The 15,407-nt window shown below is 40.4% G+C and overlaps 18 non-coding genes across 18 annotated transcripts; all 18 read right to left on the bottom strand.

Annotated features, from left to right (window-relative positions):
- Positions 1–117: 117 nt before the first annotated feature.
- On the bottom strand, positions 118–189 carry trnaa-cgc (transfer RNA alanine (anticodon CGC)). The gene has a single exon. It is a non-coding gene; the product is annotated as a tRNA-Ala (tRNA).
- Positions 190–1,327: 1,138 nt separating this feature from the next.
- Positions 1,328–1,399, bottom strand: trnat-cgu (transfer RNA threonine (anticodon CGU)). The gene has a single exon. It is a non-coding gene; the product is annotated as a tRNA-Thr (tRNA).
- Positions 1,400–1,866: 467 nt separating this feature from the next.
- On the bottom strand, positions 1,867–1,938 carry trnaa-cgc (transfer RNA alanine (anticodon CGC)). Its single transcript has one exon. It is a non-coding gene; the product is annotated as a tRNA-Ala (tRNA).
- A 1,138-nt stretch (positions 1,939–3,076) lies between these two features.
- trnat-cgu (transfer RNA threonine (anticodon CGU)) lies at positions 3,077–3,148 on the bottom strand. The gene has a single exon. It is a non-coding gene; the product is annotated as a tRNA-Thr (tRNA).
- A 467-nt stretch (positions 3,149–3,615) lies between these two features.
- Positions 3,616–3,687, bottom strand: trnaa-cgc (transfer RNA alanine (anticodon CGC)). The gene has a single exon. It is a non-coding gene; the product is annotated as a tRNA-Ala (tRNA).
- A 1,138-nt stretch (positions 3,688–4,825) lies between these two features.
- On the bottom strand, positions 4,826–4,897 carry trnat-cgu (transfer RNA threonine (anticodon CGU)). The gene has a single exon. It is a non-coding gene; the product is annotated as a tRNA-Thr (tRNA).
- Positions 4,898–5,364: 467 nt separating this feature from the next.
- trnaa-cgc (transfer RNA alanine (anticodon CGC)) lies at positions 5,365–5,436 on the bottom strand. The gene has a single exon. It is a non-coding gene; the product is annotated as a tRNA-Ala (tRNA).
- A 1,138-nt stretch (positions 5,437–6,574) lies between these two features.
- Positions 6,575–6,646, bottom strand: trnat-cgu (transfer RNA threonine (anticodon CGU)). Its single transcript has one exon. It is a non-coding gene; the product is annotated as a tRNA-Thr (tRNA).
- Positions 6,647–7,113: 467 nt separating this feature from the next.
- trnaa-ugc (transfer RNA alanine (anticodon UGC)) lies at positions 7,114–7,185 on the bottom strand. The gene has a single exon. It is a non-coding gene; the product is annotated as a tRNA-Ala (tRNA).
- Positions 7,186–8,323: 1,138 nt separating this feature from the next.
- On the bottom strand, positions 8,324–8,395 carry trnat-cgu (transfer RNA threonine (anticodon CGU)). The gene has a single exon. It is a non-coding gene; the product is annotated as a tRNA-Thr (tRNA).
- Positions 8,396–8,862: 467 nt separating this feature from the next.
- On the bottom strand, positions 8,863–8,934 carry trnaa-cgc (transfer RNA alanine (anticodon CGC)). Its single transcript has one exon. It is a non-coding gene; the product is annotated as a tRNA-Ala (tRNA).
- A 1,138-nt stretch (positions 8,935–10,072) lies between these two features.
- On the bottom strand, positions 10,073–10,144 carry trnat-cgu (transfer RNA threonine (anticodon CGU)). Its single transcript has one exon. It is a non-coding gene; the product is annotated as a tRNA-Thr (tRNA).
- Positions 10,145–10,611: 467 nt separating this feature from the next.
- On the bottom strand, positions 10,612–10,682 carry trnaa-cgc (transfer RNA alanine (anticodon CGC)). Its single transcript has one exon. It is a non-coding gene; the product is annotated as a tRNA-Ala (tRNA).
- A 1,138-nt stretch (positions 10,683–11,820) lies between these two features.
- On the bottom strand, positions 11,821–11,892 carry trnat-cgu (transfer RNA threonine (anticodon CGU)). The gene has a single exon. It is a non-coding gene; the product is annotated as a tRNA-Thr (tRNA).
- A 467-nt stretch (positions 11,893–12,359) lies between these two features.
- Positions 12,360–12,431, bottom strand: trnaa-cgc (transfer RNA alanine (anticodon CGC)). The gene has a single exon. It is a non-coding gene; the product is annotated as a tRNA-Ala (tRNA).
- A 1,138-nt stretch (positions 12,432–13,569) lies between these two features.
- Positions 13,570–13,641, bottom strand: trnat-cgu (transfer RNA threonine (anticodon CGU)). Its single transcript has one exon. It is a non-coding gene; the product is annotated as a tRNA-Thr (tRNA).
- A 467-nt stretch (positions 13,642–14,108) lies between these two features.
- Positions 14,109–14,180, bottom strand: trnaa-cgc (transfer RNA alanine (anticodon CGC)). Its single transcript has one exon. It is a non-coding gene; the product is annotated as a tRNA-Ala (tRNA).
- Positions 14,181–15,318: 1,138 nt separating this feature from the next.
- trnat-cgu (transfer RNA threonine (anticodon CGU)) lies at positions 15,319–15,390 on the bottom strand. The gene has a single exon. It is a non-coding gene; the product is annotated as a tRNA-Thr (tRNA).
- Between the last annotated feature and the right edge of the window lie 17 nt (positions 15,391–15,407).

Below are 15,407 nucleotides of genomic sequence, written 5' to 3'. Positions count from 1 at the left end.
GGGATTGAAGGGATGTTCTTCGGATTACAAGACCAAATTATTTAGCACATCTCTGTTTCCTGCTTAGAATTTCAACATTCTGTAAAGTAGTAGTTGGGTCAATGCAATCATTTTAAATGGAGAAGCTGGGGATTGAACCCAGGACCTCATACATGCGAAGCACACGCTCTACCACTGAGCTACATCCCCTTTCTGGGAAAGATAAAAAATGTTTCTTATTTTATTTTATTTCACCTTTATTTAACCAGGTAAGCTAGTGGAGAACAAGTTCTCATTGAGAACTGCGACCTGGCCAAGATAAAGCAAAGCAGTGCGACACAAACAACAACACAGAGTTACAAATGGAATAAACAAGCATACAGTCAATAACACAATAGAAAAAAAGAAAGTCTATATACAGTGTGTGCAAATGGCGTGAGGAGGTAAGGCAATAAATAGGCCATAGTAGCGAAGTAATTACAATTTAGCAAATTAACACTGGAGTGATTGATGAGCAGATGATGATGTGCAAGTAGAAATACTGGTGTGCAAAAGAGCAGAAAGTAAATAAAAACAATATGGGGATGAGGTAGGTAGATTGGGTGGGCTATTTACAGATGGCCTATATACAGCTGCAGCGATCGGTTAGCTGCTCAGATAGCTGATGTTTAAAGTTAGTAAGGGAATATAAGTGTCCAGCTTCAGCGATTTTTGCAATTCGTTCCAGTCATTGGCAGCAGAGAACTGGAAGGAAAGGTGGCCAAAGGAGGTGTTGGCTTTGAGGATGACCAGTGAGATATACCTGCTGGAGCGCGTGCTACGGGTGGGTGTTGTTATCGTGACCAGTGAGCTGAGATAAGACGAAGCTTTACCTAGCATAGACTTATAGATGACCTGGAGCCAGTGGGTCTGGTGACGAATAGGTAGCGAGGGCCTGCCGACTAGACCATACAGGTCGCAGTGGTCATATCAATACAATTGACCTTTTCTTTACACTGTTCTAATGAAAGTACATTTACATAATATCAGCTATCTTCCATAAACGTCGAACAAGGATTGAACCCATGTGCTTCAGTTTACAGAAACAGATGATTTAGCATATCTATTTCCTTCTTAGAATGTCAACATTCTGGAAAGTGGGAGTTGTGCAAAAGCTAATTTAACAAGTAAATACAGTCAACAGAGAAGTTGGGGATTAACGTTGGACCGCATACATGTAAATTACTGGCTCTACCATAGAGATACATCCCCTTACTATAATAACTGTGTTGCCATATTGACACAACTTGCTTTTTCTGCAAAGTCCTCCAAAGAAACACAGGTCCATGATATCAGATGACTTTCATAAAGGCACGGATGGGATTTGAACCCATGATCTTCGGTTTACGAGACCGACGCCTTACCACTTGGCCACCATGCCACTCTACGCTGTTAATGATATATCAACATTCTGGAAAGTAGTAGTTGTGTAAATGTGAATTTGGCACACAAATAAACTCAGTGGAGAATCTTGGGATTGAACCGAGGACCTCATCCATATTTTGCATGCACTCCCCCTCTGAGCTTTGAACCCATTTCATTTGCAGATAAAATGCAATATCAATACAATGTACTTTTTATATACTCCACTCCATTGAAACTACAATGAAATGATAGCAGCAATTCTTAAACCAGGTACAGACTGGGATCGAACCCATGAACTTCAGTTTTTGAAAATGACGCCATAAAAGATGGCAATCATGCCACTTCTGTTCTATAATTGTACGAACAGGGATTGAAGGGATGTTCTTCAGATTACAAGACCAAATTATTTAGCACATCTCTGTTTCCTGCTTAGAATTTCAACATTCTGTAAAGTAGTAGTTGGGTCAATGCAATAATTTTAAATGGAGAAGCTGGGGATTGAACCCAGGACCTCATACATGCGAAGCACGCGCTCTACCACTGAGCTACATCCCCTTTCTGGGAAAGATAAAAAATGTTTCTTATTTTATTTTATTTCACCTTTATTTAACCAGGTAAGCTAGTGGAGAACAAGTTCTCATTGAGAACTGCGACCTGGCCAAGATAAAGCAAAGCAGTGCGACACAAACAACAACACAGAGTTACAAATGGAATAAACAAGCATACAGTCAATAACACAATAGAAAAAAAGAAAGTCTATATACAGTGTGTGCAAATGGCGTGAGGAGGTAAGGCAATAAATAGGCCATAGTAGCGAAGTAATTACAATTTAGCAAATTAACACTGGAGTGATTGATGAGCAGATGATGATGTGCAAGTAGAAATACTGGTGTGCAAAAGAGCAGAAAGTAAATAAAAACAATATGGGGATGAGGTAGGTAGATTGGGTGGGCTATTTACAGATGGCCTATATACAGCTGCAGCGATCGGTTAGCTGCTCAGATAGCTGATGTTTAAAGTTAGTAAGGGAATATAAGTATCCAGCTTCAGCGATTTTTGCAATTCGTTCCAGTCATTGGCAGCAGAGAACTGGAAGGAAAGGTGGCCAAAGGAGGTGTTGGCTTTGAGGATGACCAGTGAGATATACCTGCTGGAGCGCGTGCTACGGGTGGGTGTTGTTATCGTGACCAGTGAGCTGAGATAAGACGAAGCTTTACCTAGCATAGACTTATAGATGACCTGGAGCCAGTGGGTCTGGTGACGAATAGGTAGCGAGGGCCTGCCGACTAGACCATACAGGTCGCAGTGGTCATATCAATACAATTGACCTTTTCTTTACACTGTTCTAATGAAAGTACATTTACATAATATCAGCTATCTTCCATAAACGTTGAACAAGGATTGAACCCATGTGCTTCAGTTTACAGAAACAGATGATTTAGCATATCTATTTCCTTCTTAGAATGTCAACATTCTGGAAAGTGGGAGTTGTGCAAAAGCTAATTTAACAAGTAAATACAGTCAACAGAGAAGTTGGGGATTAACGTTGGACCGCATACATGTAAAGTACTGGCTCTACCATAGAGATACATCCCCTTACTATAATAACTGTGTTGCCATATTGACACATCTTGCTTTTTCTGCAAAGTCCTCCAAAAAAACACAGGTCCATGATATCAGATGTCTTTCATAAAGGCACGGATGGGATTTGAACCCATGATCTTCGGTTTACGAGACCGACGCCTTACCACTTGGCCACCATGCCACTCTACGCTGTTAATGATATATCAACATTCTGGAAAGTAGTAGTTGTGTAAATGTGAATTTGGCACACAAATAAACTCAGTGGAGAATCTTGGGATTGAACCGAGGACCTCATCCATATTTTGCATGCACTCCCCCTCTGAGCTTTGAACCCATTTCATTTGCAGATAAAATGCAATATCAATACAATGTACTTTTTATATACTCCACTCCATTGAAACTACAATGAAATGATAGCAGCAATTCTTAAACCAGGTACAGACTGGGATCGAACCCATGAACTTCAGTTTTTGAAAATGACGCCATAAAAGATGGCAATCATGCCACTTCTGTTCTATAATTGTACGAACAGGGATTGAAGGGATGTTCTTCAGATTACAAGACCAAATTATTTAGCACATCTCTGTTTCCTGCTTAGAATTTCAACATTCTGTAAAGTAGTAGTTGGGTCAATGCAATAATTTTAAATGGAGAAGCTGGGGATTGAACCCAGGACCTCATACATGCGAAGCACACGCTCTACCACTGAGCTACATCACCTTTCTGGGAAAGATAAAAAATGTTTCTTATTTTATTTTATTTCACCTTTATTTAACCAGGTAAGCTAGTGGAGAACAAGTTCTCATTGAGAACTGCGACCTGGCCAAGATAAAGCAAAGCAGTGCGACACAAACAACAACACAGAGTTACAAATGGAATAAACAAGCATACAGTCAATAACACAATAGAAAAAAAGAAAGTCTATATACAGTGTGTGCAAATGGCGTGAGGAGGTAAGGCAATAAATAGGCCATAGTAGCGAAGTAATTACAATTTAGCAAATTAACACTGGAGTGATTGATGAGCAGATGATGATGTGCAAGTAGAAATACTGGTGTGCAAAAGAGCAGAAAGTAAATAAAAACAATATGGGGATGAGGTAGGTAGATTGGGTGGGCTATTTACAGATGGCCTATATACAGCTGCAGCGATCGGTTAGCTGCTCAGATAGCTGATGTTTAAAGTTAGTAAGGGAATATAAGTGTCCAGCTTCAGCGATTTTTGCAATTCGTTCCAGTCATTGGCAGCAGAGAACTGGAAGGAAAGGTGGCCAAAGGAGGTGTTGGCTTTGAGGATGACCAGTGAGATATACCTGCTGGAGCGCGTGCTACGGGTGGGTGTTGTTATCGTGACCAGTGAGCTGAGATAAGACGAAGCTTTACCTAGCATAGACTTATAGATGACCTGGAGCCAGTGGGTCTGGTGACGAATAGGTAGCGAGGGCCTGCCGACTAGACCATACAGGTCGCAGTGGTCATATCAATACAATTGACCTTTTCTTTACACTGTTCTAATGAAAGTACATTTACATAATATCAGCTATCTTCCATAAACGTTGAACAAGGATTGAACCCATGTGCTTCAGTTTACAGAAACAGATGATTTAGCATATCTATTTCCTTCTTAGAATGTCAACATTCTGGAAAGTGGGAGTTGTGCAAAAGCTAATTTAACAAGTAAATACAGTCAACAGAGAAGTTGGGGATTAACGTTGGACCGCATACATGTAAATTACTGGCTCTACCATAGAGATACATCCCCTTACTATAATAACTGTGTTGCCATATTGACACAACTTGCTTTTTCTGCAAAGTCCTCCAAAGAAACACAGGTCCATGATATCAGATGTCTTTCATAAAGGCACGGATGGGATTTGAACCCATGATCTTCGGTTTACGAGACCGACGCCTTACCACTTGGCCACCATGCCACTCTACGCTGTTAATGATATATCAACATTCTGGAAAGTAGTAGTTGTGTAAATGTGAATTTGGCACACAAATAAACTCAGTGGAGAATCTTGGGATTGAACCGAGGACCTCATCCATATTTTGCATGCACTCCCCCTCTGAGCTTTGAACCCATTTCATTTGCAGATAAAATGCAATATCAATACAATGTACTTTTTATATACTCCACTCCATTGAAACTACAATGAAATGATAGCAGCAATTCTTAAACCAGGTACAGACTGGGATCGAACCCATGAACTTCAGTTTTTGAAAATGACGCCATAAAAGATGGCAATCATGCCACTTCTGTTCTATAATTGTACGAACAGGGATTGAAGGGATGTTCTTCAGATTACAAGACCAAATTATTTAGCACATCTCTGTTTCCTGCTTAGAATTTCAACATTCTGTAAAGTAGTAGTTGGGTCAATGCAATAATTTTAAATGGAGAAGCTGGGGATTGAACCCAGGACCTCATACATGCGAAGCACGCGCTCTACCACTGAGCTACATCCCCTTTCTGGGAAAGATAAAAAATGTTTCTTATTTTATTTTATTTCACCTTTATTTAACCAGGTAAGCTAGTGGAGAACAAGTTCTCATTGAGAACTGCGACCTGGCCAAGATAAAGCAAAGCAGTGCGACACAAACAACAACACAGAGTTACAAATGGAATAAACAAGCATACAGTCAATAACACAATAGAAAAAAAGAAAGTCTATATACAGTGTGTGCAAATGGCGTGAGGAGGTAAGGCAATAAATAGGCCATAGTAGCGAAGTAATTACAATTTAGCAAATTAACACTGGAGTGATTGATGAGCAGATGATGATGTGCAAGTAGAAATACTGGTGTGCAAAAGAGCAGAAAGTAAATAAAAACAATATGGGGATGAGGTAGGTAGATTGGGTGGGCTATTTACAGATGGCCTATATACAGCTGCAGCGATCGGTTAGCTGCTCAGATAGCTGATGTTTAAAGTTAGTAAGGGAATATAAGTGTCCAGCTTCAGCGATTTTTGCAATTCGTTCCAGTCATTGGCAGCAGAGAACTGGAAGGAAAGGTGGCCAAAGGAGGTGTTGGCTTTGAGGATGACCAGTGAGATATACCTGCTGGAGCGCGTGCTACGGGTGGGTGTTGTTATCGTGACCAGTGAGCTGAGATAAGACGAAGCTTTACCTAGCATAGACTTATAGATGACCTGGAGCCAGTGGGTCTGGTGACGAATAGGTAGCGAGGGCCTGCCGACTAGACCATACAGGTCGCAGTGGTCATATCAATACAATTGACCTTTTCTTTACACTGTTCTAATGAAAGTACATTTACATAATATCAGCTATCTTCCATAAACGTCGAACAAGGATTGAACCCATGTGCTTCAGTTTACAGAAACAGATGATTTAGCATATCTATTTCCTTCTTAGAATGTCAACATTCTGGAAAGTGGGAGTTGTGCAAAAGCTAATTTAACAAGTAAATACAGTCAACAGAGAAGTTGGGGATTAACGTTGGACCGCATACATGTAAATTACTGGCTCTACCATAGAGATACATCCCCTTACTATAATAACTGTGTTGCCATATTGACACAACTTGCTTTTTCTGCAAAGTCCTCCAAAGAAACACAGGTCCATGATATCAGATGTCTTTCATAAAGGCACGGATGGGATTTGAACCCATGATCTTCGGTTTACGAGACCGACGCCTTACCACTTGGCCACCATGCCACTCTACGCTGTTAATGATATATCAACATTCTGGAAAGTAGTAGTTGTGTAAATGTGAATTTGGCACACAAATAAACTCAGTGGAGAATCTTGGGATTGAACCGAGGACCTCATCCATATTTTGCATGCACTCCCCCTCTGAGCTTTGAACCCATTTCATTTGCAGATAAAATGCAATATCAATACAATGTACTTTTTATATACTCCACTCCATTGAAACTACAATGAAATGATAGCAGCAATTCTTAAACCAGGTACAGACTGGGATCGAACCCATGAACTTCAGTTTTTGAAAATGACGCCATAAAAGATGGCAATCATGCCACTTCTGTTCTATAATTGTACGAACAGGGATTGAAGGGATGTTCTTCAGATTACAAGACCAAATTATTTAGCACATCTCTGTTTCCTGCTTAGAATTTCAACATTCTGTAAAGTAGTAGTTGGGTCAATGCAATAATTTTAAATGGAGAAGCTGGGGATTGAACCCAGGACCTCATACATGCAAAGCACGCGCTCTACCACTGAGCTACATCCCCTTTCTGGGAAAGATAAAAAATGTTTCTTATTTTATTTTATTTCACCTTTATTTAACCAGGTAAGCTAGTGGAGAACAAGTTCTCATTGAGAACTGCGACCTGGCCAAGATAAAGCAAAGCAGTGCGACACAAACAACAACACAGAGTTACAAATGGAATAAACAAGCATACAGTCAATAACACAATAGAAAAAAAGAAAGTCTATATACAGTGTGTGCAAATGGCGTGAGGAGGTAAGGCAATAAATAGGCCATAGTAGCGAAGTAATTACAATTTAGCAAATTAACACTGGAGTGATTGATGAGCAGATGATGATGTGCAAGTAGAAATACTGGTGTGCAAAAGAGCAGAAAGTAAATAAAAACAATATGGGGATGAGGTAGGTAGATTGGGTGGGCTATTTACAGATGGCCTATATACAGCTGCAGCGATCGGTTAGCTGCTCAGATAGCTGATGTTTAAAGTTAGTAAGGGAATATAAGTGTCCAGCTTCAGCGATTTTTGCAATTCGTTCCAGTCATTGGCAGCAGAGAACTGGAAGGAAAGGTGGCCAAAGGAGGTGTTGGCTTTGAGGATGACCAGTGAGATATACCTGCTGGAGCGCGTGCTACGGGTGGGTGTTGTTATCGTGACCAGTGAGCTGAGATAAGACGAAGCTTTACCTAGCATAGACTTATAGATGACCTGGAGCCAGTGGGTCTGGTGACGAATAGGTAGCGAGGGCCTGCCGACTAGACCATACAGGTCGCAGTGGTCATATCAATACAATTGACCTTTTCTTTACACTGTTCTAATGAAAGTACATTTACATAATATCAGCTATCTTCCATAAACGTTGAACAAGGATTGAACCCATGTGCTTCAGTTTACAGAAACAGATGATTTAGCATATCTATTTCCTTCTTAGAATGTCAACATTCTGGAAAGTGGGAGTTGTGCAAAAGCTAATTTAACAAGTAAATACAGTCAACAGAGAAGTTGGGGATTAACGTTGGACCGCATACATGTAAATTACTGGCTCTACCATAGAGATACATCCCCTTACTATAATAACTGTGTTGCCATATTGACACAACTTGCTTTTTCTGCAAAGTCCTCCAAAGAAACACAGGTCCATGATATCAGATGTCTTTCATAAAGGCACGGATGGGATTTGAACCCATGATCTTCGGTTTACGAGACCGACGCCTTACCACTTGGCCACCATGCCACTCTACGCTGTTAATGATATATCAACATTCTGGAAAGTAGTAGTTGTGTAAATGTGAATTTGGCACACAAATAAACTCAGTGGAGAATCTTGGGATTGAACCGAGGACCTCATCCATATTTTGCATGCACTCCCCCTCTGAGCTTTGAACCCATTTCATTTGCAGATAAAATGCAATATCAATACAATGTACTTTTTATATACTCCACTCCATTGAAACTACAATGAAATGATAGCAGCAATTCTTAAACCAGGTACAGACTGGGATCGAACCCATGAACTTCAGTTTTTGAAAATGACGCCATAAAAGATGGCAATCATGCCACTTCTGTTCTATAATTGTACGAACAGGGATTGAAGGGATGTTCTTCAGATTACAAGACCAAATTATTTAGCACATCTCTGTTTCCTGCTTAGAATTTCAACATTCTGTAAAGTAGTAGTTGGGTCAATGCAATAATTTTAAATGGAGAAGCTGGGGATTGAACCCAGGACCTCATACATGCGAAGCACGCGCTCTACCACTGAGCTACATCCCCTTTCTGGGAAAGATAAAAAATGTTTCTTATTTTATTTTATTTCACCTTTATTTAACCAGGTAAGCTAGTGGAGAACAAGTTCTCATTGAGAACTGCGACCTGGCCAAGATAAAGCAAAGCAGTGCGACACAAACAACAACACAGAGTTACAAATGGAATAAACAAGCATACAGTCAATAACACAATAGAAAAAAAGAAAGTCTATATACAGTGTGTGCAAATGGCGTGAGGAGGTAAGGCAATAAATAGGCCATAGTAGCGAAGTAATTACAATTTAGCAAATTAACACTGGAGTGATTGATGAGCAGATGATGATGTGCAAGTAGAAATACTGGTGTGCAAAAGAGCAGAAAGTAAATAAAAACAATATGGGGATGAGGTAGGTAGATTGGGTGGGCTATTTACAGATGGCCTATATACAGCTGCAGCGATCGGTTAGCTGCTCAGATAGCTGATGTTTAAAGTTAGTAAGGGAATATAAGTGTCCAGCTTCAGCGATTTTTGCAATTCGTTCCAGTCATTGGCAGCAGAGAACTGGAAGGAAAGGTGGCCAAAGGAGGTGTTGGCTTTGAGGATGACCAGTGAGATATACCTGCTGGAGCGCGTGCTACGGGTGGGTGTTGTTATCGTGACCAGTGAGCTGAGATAAGACGAAGCTTTACCTAGCATAGACTTATAGATGACCTGGAGCCAGTGGGTCTGGTGACGAATAGGTAGCGAGGGCCTGCCGACTAGACCATACAGGTCGCAGTGGTCATATCAATACAATTGACCTTTTCTTTACACTGTTCTAATGAAAGTACATTTACATAATATCAGCTATCTTCCATAAACGTCGAACAAGGATTGAACCCATGTGCTTCAGTTTACAGAAACAGATGATTTAGCATATCTATTTCCTTCTTAGAATGTCAACATTCTGGAAAGTGGGAGTTGTGCAAAAGCTAATTTAACAAGTAAATACAGTCAACAGAGAAGTTGGGGATTAACGTTGGACCGCATACATGTAAATTACTGGCTCTACCATAGAGATACATCCCCTTACTATAATAACTGTGTTGCCATATTGACACAACTTGCTTTTTCTGCAAAGTCCTCCAAAGAAACACAGGTCCATGATATCAGATGTCTTTCATAAAGGCACGGATGGGATTTGAACCCATGATCTTCGGTTTACGAGACCGACGCCTTACCACTTGGCCACCATGCCACTCTACGCTGTTAATGATATATCAACATTCTGGAAAGTAGTAGTTGTGTAAATGTGAATTTGGCACACAAATAAACTCAGTGGAGAATCTTGGGATTGAACCGAGGACCTCATCCATATTTTGCATGCACTCCCCCTCTGAGCTTTGAACCCATTTCATTTGCAGATAAAATGCAATATCAATACAATGTACTTTTTATATACTCCACTCCATTGAAACTACAATGAAATGATAGCAGCAATTCTTAAACCAGGTACAGACTGGGATCGAACCCATGAACTTCAGTTTTTGAAAATGACGCCATAAAAGATTGCAATCATGCCACTTCTGTTCTATAATTGTACGAACAGGGATTGAAGGGATGTTCTTCAGATTACAAGACCAAATTATTTAGCACATCTCTGTTTCCTGCTTAGAATTTCAACATTCTGTAAAGTAGGAGTTGGGTCAATGCAATAATTTTAAATGGAGAAGCTGGGATTGAACCCAGAACCTCATACATGCGAAGCACACGCTCTACCACTGAGCTACATCCCCTTTCTGGGAAAGATAAAAAATGTTTCTTATTTTATTTTATTTCACCTTTATTTAACCAGGTAAGCTAGTGGAGAACAAGTTCTCATTGAGAACTGCGACCTGGCCAAGATAAAGCAAAGCAGTGCGACACAAACAACAACACAGAGTTACAAATGGAATAAACAAGCATACAGTCAATAACACAATAGAAAAAAAGAAAGTCTATATACAGTGTGTGCAAATGGCGTGAGGAGGTAAGGCAATAAATAGGCCATAGTAGCGAAGTAATTACAATTTAGCAAATGAACACTGGAGTGATAGATGAGCAGATGATGATGTGCAAGTAGAAATACTGGTGTGCAAAAGAGCAGAAAGTAAATAAAAACAATATGGGGATGAGGTAGGTAGATTGGGTGGGCTATTTACAGATGGCCTATATACAGCTGCAGCGATCGGTTAGCTGCTCAGATAGCTGATGTTTAAAGTTAGTAAGGGAATATAAGTGTCCAGCTTCAGCGATTTTTGCAATTCGTTCCAGTCATTGGCAGCAGAGAACTGGAAGGAAAGGTGGCCAAAGGAGGTGTTGGCTTTGAGGATGACCAGTGAGATATACCTGCTGGAGCGCGTGCTACGGGTGGGTGTTGTTATCGTGACCAGTGAGCTGAGATAAGACGAAGCTTTACCTAGCATAGACTTATAGATGACCTGGAGCCAGTGGGTCTGGTGACGAATAGGTAGCGAGGGCCTGCCGACTAGACCATACAGGTCGCAGTGGTCATATCAATACAATTGACCTTTTCTTTACACTGTTCTAATGAAAGTACATTTACATAATATCAGCTATCTTCCATAAACGTCGAACAAGGATTGAACCCATGTGCTTCAGTTTACAGAAACAGATGATTTAGCATATCTATTTCCTTCTTAGAATGTCAACATTCTGGAAAGTGGGAGTTGTGCAAAAGCTAATTTAACAAGTAAATACAGTCAACAGAGAAGTTGGGGATTAACGTTGGACCGCATACATGTAAAGTACTGGCTCTACCATAGAGATACATCCCCTTACTATAATAACTGTGTTGCCATATTGACACAACTTGCTTTTTCTGCAAAGTCCTCCAAAAAAACACAGGTCCATGATATCAGATGTCTTTCATAAAGGCACGGATGGGATTTGAACCCATGATCTTCGGTTTACGAGACCGACGCCTTACCACTTGGCCACCATGCCACTCTACGCTGTTAATGATATATCAACATTCTGGAAAGTAGTAGTTGTGTAAATGTGAATTTGGCACGCAAATAAACTCAGTGGAGAATCTTGGGATTGAACCGAGGACCTCATCCATATTTTGCATGCACTCCCCCTCTGAGCTTCCATCCCATTTCATTTGCAGATAAAATGCAATATCAATACAATGTACTTTTTATATACTCCACTCCATTGAAACTACAATGAAATGATAGCAGCAATTCTTAAACCAGGTACAGACTGGGATCGAACCCATGAACTTCAGTTTTTGAAAATGACGCCATAAAAGATGGCAATCATGCCACTTCTGTTCTATAATTGTACGAACAGGGATTGAAGGGATGTTCTTCAGATTACAAGACCAAATTATTTAGCACATCTCTGTTTCCTGCTTAGAATTTCAACATTCTGTAAAGTAGTAGTTGGGTCAATGCAATAATTTTAAATGGAGAAGCTGGGGATTGAACCCAGGACCTCATACATGCGAAGCACGCGCTCTACCACTGAGCTACATCCCCTTTCTGGGAAAGATAAAAAATGTTTCTTATTTTATTTTATTTCACCTTTATTTAACCAGGTAAGCTAGTGGAGAACAAGTTCTCATTGAGAACTGCGACCTGGCCAAGATAAAGCAAAGCAGTGCGACACAAACAACAACACAGAGTTACAAATGGAATAAACAAGCATACAGTCAATAACACAATAGAAAAAAAGAAAGTCTATATACAGTGTGTGCAAATGGCGTGAGGAGGTAAGGCAATAATTAGGCCATAGTAGCGAAGTAATTACAATTTAGCAAATTAACACTGGAGTGATAGATGAGCAGATGATGATGTGCAAGTAGAAATACTGGTGTGCAAAAGAGCAGAAAGTAAATAAAAACAATATGGGGATGAGGTAGGTAGATTGGGTGGGCTATTTACAGATGGCCTATATACAGCTGCAGCGATCGGTTAGCTGCTCAGATAGCTGATGTTTAAAGTTAGTAAGGGAATATAAGTGTCCAGCTTCAGCGATTTTTGCAATTCGTTCCAGTCATTGGCAGCAGAGAACTGGAAGGAAAGGTGGCCAAAGGAGGTGTTGGCTTTGAGGATGACCAGTGAGATATACCTGCTGGAGCGCGTGCTACGGGTGGGTGTTGTTATCGTGACCAGTGAGCTGAGATAAGACGAAGCTTTACCTAGCATAGACTTATAGATGACCTGGAGCCAGTGGGTCTGGTGACGAATAGGTAGCGAGGGCCTGCCGACTAGACCATACAGGTCGCAGTGGTCATATCAATACAGTTGACCTTTTCTTTACACTGTTCTAATGAAAGTACATTTACATGATATCAGCTATCTTCCATAAACGTCGAACAAGGATTGAACCCATGTGCTTCAGTTTACAGAAACAGATGATTTAGCATATCTATTTCCTTCTTAGAATGTCAACATTCTGGAAAGTGGGAGTTGTGCAAAAGCTAATTTAACAAGTAAATACAGTCAACAGAGAAGTTGGGGATTAACGTTGGACCGCATACATGTAAAGTACTGGCTCTACCATAGAGATACATCCCCTTACTATAATAACTGTGTTGCCATATTGACACAACTTGCTTTTTCTGCAAAGTCCTCCAAAAAAACACAGGTCCATGATATCAGATGTCTTTCATAAAGGCACGGATGGGATTTGAACCCATGATCTTCGGTTTACGAGACCGACGCCTTACCACTTGGCCACCATGCCACTCTACGCTGTTAATGATATATCAACATTCTGGAAAGTAGTAGTTGTGTAAATGTGAATTTGGCACGCAAATAAACTCAGTGGAGAATCTTGGGATTGAACCGAGGACCTCATCCATATTTTGCATGCACTCCCCCTCTGAGCTTCCATCCCATTTCATTTGCAGATAAAATGCAATATCAATACAATGTACTTTTTATATACTCCACTCCATTGAAACTACAATGAAATGATAGCAGCAATTCTTAAACCAGGTACAGACTGGGATCGAACCCATGAACTTCAGTTTTTGAAAATGACGCCATAAAAGATGGCAATCATGCCACTTCTGTTCTATAATTGTACGAACAGGGATTGAAGGGATGTTCTTCAGATTACAAGACCAAATTATTTAGCACATCTCTGTTTCCTGCTTAGAATTTCAACATTCTGTAAAGTAGTAGTTGGGTCAATGCAATAATTTTAAATGGAGAAGCTGGGGATTGAACCCAGGACCTCATACATGCGAAGCACGCGCTCTACCACTGAGCTACATCCCCTTTCTGGGAAAGATAAAAAATGTTTCTTATTTTATTTTATTTCACCTTTATTTAACCAGGTAAGCTAGTGGAGAACAAGTTCTCATTGAGAACTGCGACCTGGCCAAGATAAAGCAAAGCAGTGCGACACAAACAACAACACAGAGTTACAAATGGAATAAACAAGCATACAGTCAATAACACAATAGAAAAAAAGAAAGTCTATATACAGTGTGTGCAAATGGCGTGAGGAGGTAAGGCAATAATTAGGCCATAGTAGCGAAGTAATTACAATTTAGCAAATTAACACTGGAGTGATAGATGAGCAGATGATGATGTGCAAGTAGAAATACTGGTGTGCAAAAGAGCAGAAAGTAAATAAAAACAATATGGGGATGAGGTAGGTAGATTGGGTGGGCTATTTACAGATGGCCTATATACAGCTGCAGCGATCGGTTAGCTGCTCAGATAGCTGATGTTTAAAGTTAGTAAGGGAATATAAGTGTCCAGCTTCAGCGATTTTTGCAATTCGTTCCAGTCATTGGCAGCAGAGAACTGGAAGGAAAGGTGGCCAAAGGAGGTGTTGGCTTTGAGGATGACCAGTGAGATATACCTGCTGGAGCGCGTGCTACGGGTGGGTGTTGTTATCGTGACCAGTGAGCTGAGATAAGACGAAGCTTTACCTAGCATAGACTTATAGATGACCTGGAGCCAGTGGGTCTGGTGACGAATAGGTAGCGAGGGCCTGCCGACTAGACCATACAGGTCGCAGTGGTCATATCAATACAATTGACCTTTTCTTTACACTGTTCTAATGAAAGTACATTTACATAATATCAGCTATCTTCCATAAACGTCGAACAAGGATTGAACCCATGTGCTTCAGTTTACAGAAACAGATGATTTAGCATATCTATTTCCTTCTTAGAATGTCAACATTCTGGAAAGTGGGAGTTGTGCAAAAGCTAATTTAACAAGTAAATACAGTCAACAGAGAAGTTGGGGATTAACGTTGGACCGCATACATGTAAAGTACTGGCTCTACCATAGAGATACATCCCCTTACTATAATAACTGTGTTGCCATATTGACACAACTTGCTTTTTCTGCAAAGTCCTCCAAAAAAACACAGGTCCATGATATCAGATGTCTTTCATAAAGGCACGGATGGGATTTGAACCCATGATCTTCGGTTTACGAGACCGACGCCTTACCACTTGGCCACCATGCCACTCTACGCTGTTAATG

Source organism: Salmo salar, chromosome 01, assembly GCF_965601325.2.
Source record: "Salmo salar chromosome 01, fSalSal1, whole genome shotgun sequence".
Classification (NCBI taxonomy): domain Eukaryota; kingdom Metazoa; phylum Chordata; class Actinopteri; order Salmoniformes; family Salmonidae; genus Salmo; species Salmo salar.
This window is presented reverse-complemented; position numbering and strand designations above follow the sequence as displayed.